Source organism: Benincasa hispida, chromosome 1 (assembly GCF_027475165.1).
Source record: "Benincasa hispida cultivar pf3 chromosome 1, pf3_genome.v1.1, whole genome shotgun sequence".
NCBI classification, from domain to species: domain Eukaryota; kingdom Viridiplantae; phylum Streptophyta; class Magnoliopsida; order Cucurbitales; family Cucurbitaceae; genus Benincasa; species Benincasa hispida.
In genome coordinates, this window is record NC_143478.1 from 41,473,272 (window position 1) to 41,477,357 (window position 4,086).

Below are 4,086 nucleotides of genomic sequence, written 5' to 3' on the forward strand. Positions count from 1 at the left end.
AACCCAGATTTCCATTTTTCCTACTTAAGCAGGTGGTTAAGAAAATTAACTAAGTGAAAGTTAAATGCTATGTTGAAGAGAAGGAAATTTCTAAGTGTTGAATAGATTTTCCTTGGATAGTTTTAAGTTAAGCTTTAATTGATGAAATTTGGCTAAGTGTAAGGTCAAAAGGACCCATGCGTTAAGAGTTAGGAGACATTAACGCATAAGTTGAAAAGGCAACCATGCGTTTGTAAGGTTGGACGCATGATTGGATGAAGTATTGGCAAAAGGCATTGCCAAGAGTTGTCATGCGTTGGAAGCCAAGGAGAAATATGACTAAGCATTTGATAATGCGTTAGTGTGTGCCATGCGTTGGCCATTAGACTTTGAGAGGTTATTTGAGAGGTTAGTAGTGCATGCAGCAGCAAATGTCTTAAAGAGGTTAGAAAATGCATGCGGCAGCCTCAAGTTGCGCATCCAAGGGCGCTGAACGTTGGATGTGTTGGATGCGATGAATGCGATGGATAGAGGCATGCGACGATGGAGGTAGGCGTGATGGATGCGTTGGACATGATGGATGCGATGATATGCAGCCAATGGTTTGCGGCCGAAGGGATGCATTGCATGCGCGTGCTATGCGTTGATGACATGGGATGGTGCATGCATTGTGTGGTCGAAGGCATGCAGTGCAAAGGTATGCGGTGATGCGGTGTGACGGCATGTGGTGATGCGAGGGCATGCAGTGATGCGAAGGCATGCGGTGATGCGGTGCGAAGCATGCGGCGATGGATGGCATGTGGCGAGGGAGGCATGCGGCGTTGGACAGAACAGTGCTACGCGATGGACGCGACAGTGCTATGAGATGATATGCTGAGATGGATGTGATAGACGTGATGGACGCGACAGTGCTATTTGATGGTATGCCGCGATGGATGCGATGGACATGATGGACGCGGCAGTGCTATGTGATGGTAAGCAGCGATGGATGCGGCAGTGCTACACTATGCATTGGTGATGTGATATGCGTTAGTGATGTGCTATGCGTTGGAGATGTGCTATAGATGCGATAGACATGATGGATGTGCTATGCGATGGTAAGCAGCGATGGATGCAATGGACACGATGGATGCGGCAGTGCTACACTATGCATTGGTGATGTGTTATGCGTTGGTGATGTGATATGCGTTAGTGATGTGCTATGCGTTGGAGATGTACTATGCATTGGTGATGTGCTATGCGTTGGAGATGTGCTATGCGTTGGTGATGTGCTATGCATTGAACATTTGAGGGCTTGTGGGCACATAGGACAAACTAGTAGTATGCATTAAAGAAGTGTTGGTCATTATCCTAATTGAGCACATAAAGCAAAGGTAAGCCATGCATATGTGGCCAAAGATGAGCTTGTGAGCATCTAGCATTTGTGACTAAGTTGCGTCGATTAGATGGACAAGGTAAGAGTGAATGGATGCATGTGCCGGTTTATGGTGTCCAGACATAGGTAAGTTGCAACAATTGGATGGGCGCATTTGTGGTTAACGCATATGTGGTTGGATGAACATATATGAAGGATGAACGCATTCAAGGATGTCACCTGGACATGTGGCTTGTTGGGAAGAAATCTTAAGCCTTAAGCAAATGAGGTGGATGCATAAGAAGACATGCAAAGTTGAGGGCTATGCGTTGGTAAAAGGGGAGCAAGACACCTTGGGTTGCGCTGATGCAAGATTGCGGTAATGGTGTAAGGAAGAGACACTTGGACATGCAGCCAAGTAGGAGGTGTCGGCCTTAGAGCAATCTTGGACGCCTATAAATAGGGCCAAGGTCTTCAGATGAGAACTCAAATTCTCTTCAAAGGACATAAAGAAGAGTGTATTGGGAGGAGACTATGCGTTGGTAGCAAGACCATGCTTTGGTCAAGAGGTTCCAAGAGGGGAGATGTTGTCGGACAGAAAGGACAGGAAATAACATCAACTTGAGACGAGGAGTTCTCCCAGAATACTCGTGCGTTTGATGTGATTCCAAAGCCATCTGAAAGCTAAAAGAGTCTAGTTTTCAGGGTAGGGCTGCCGGAGAAGAAGTTTGATGACATAATTTCATAAACTTGATGATGCCATACTACTTCTAGATATGCGTTATTAATGAATGTTCTTGTAGTATGCTATACATTGTCACAAGTTTCCTTGCATTGAAACCAAGTATAATTTCACCGCAAGTTTCTCGGAGTGATCCAAGGTCGAACACAGGGATTGTTTTAGGTTAATTGTGTTACGTTCATGATATATGCGACCGGGGGTTTTTCAATTTAATAAAAGTGTGGTTTGTACATGTGATAAAGTAAATTGTGCAGTAAAGTAAAGATAAGCGATAAAAATGTGATAATAAAGTAAATTGTGATAAAAGTAAAGTGCGATGAAATAAACCTAAGCTATGATGATACAAGATATAAGTTACATGATACAAGATACCGAGGATGAGACTGACTGTGAAGATTATACAAAGGTCGTGTTATGCAGTGGCAAGGCTTATGTGCGAAGCAGAAAGAGAAATGGTAATTAGTACAAATATCGCAAGTTTCTTAATTGCGTTAAAGATATAAAAGCGGTTCCGCTTTCCCTTGGCGTACACCTCTCGGTGATTGGCCGCGTTTCCCACATCTCTGTGGTGAAACAGGGACGAACATAGTGAATGCAAGGTTGCTTCCATTTCTGGAAGACTTCTTGATTTAGTTAACGCATTCTTCTAACCTTCTCTCGACAGATCAGAATGGCATCTTCACTTCTGCTCTCACAGGTGAAGATGCTGTCTAGCATGCTTTAGCTAAACATCTTTATTTCTTTAGCACAAATTAAGTTACTTGTTTAATTCATATTAATCACCACGGGATTAAGAAAACACCGTGGAGAAAATGATTAATGGAGGAATAGAAATAGACAGAAATGTGGAAATGAGAATGATCATGACATTTAATTATAAAATCAAGCGTCTGATACATGGTTGTGAATGATTTAGACTAAGAAGATGAAATACAATTGATGAATAAGAGTTAGAAACAAATACAGAAGAGTGCCAATGTCTTGACACTGATCTGGATGGAGAGATTGCTTGCCGGCATAGATGGAGTGAATGGAAGGATGAGCTTCCCTCTCAGGCTTGCTCAACTGGTAGAGTTGATCTAGGTACAGAGCTTCACAGCGGAGATTTAGAATGATTCTCACTGAGACTCACCTCTCGGCCTTGTCTCTTTTCTTCTTGGATCTTCTTCGATCAGCACTCAAATCAGCCTCTCTCTCAATAGCCTCGTATCAATTATCCCGTATCAAGTATATCTTTCAGTGAATTCTTTGAAGGTATTTATAGATGAATGCTCTGAATCTCTACCATGTGGTCCCCATTTTATTGTTATGGAAATTTCGAGAATGGTGGAATAAATATTCCTTCTATTATGCAATCAATCTGTTGAAAATGCACAACAGTTAGTTGTACACATGTCAAAATCCTCCGTGATTGTGTTGCTCATTTGCATCTTTCGATCGTTTGTCCGCATGCAGTGTTGCTTTTATTACCGCATGCGGTTGAAGTTCAGCTCTGGATCGATTGTCGCATGCGTCGTCATTGTGTTGATCATCTATTCATTCCTGAATGATGGGCGTAATGCGACGTAGATGTGTTAATCTGTTTCTCTTGAGCCATGAGTGCATACAGTGACTTGATTTCTTGCAAAACAAACTTGAAATATTCTTTTCTACTATCGCAATGGTGTTAGTGGGTGTATTGACGACAATTTATAATTATTATATTTCTTAGCCCATTTCCATACAATTGACGCAACTTTCCTCTCTTTTGGCTGCAATATCTAAATAAAGTAGTATAAATAACTTGTATTTCTACAAGTTATCAAAGCTCCAAGGAATCAGGCTGGAGAATGAGGAAAAGACAGAGGGGTCGAGCTGTCGAGTAAGCTGGGCCAGTCTTGATATTTTGATGTTTCCGGCCAAACCACGAGGAGTTATGAACTAAGATTTTGAGGTAAGCTTCTTGAGATATTTTAGAGCATATTTGTAGAAGAAAGTATCTCGAGATAAAACCTAGAACTATGAGTAATCT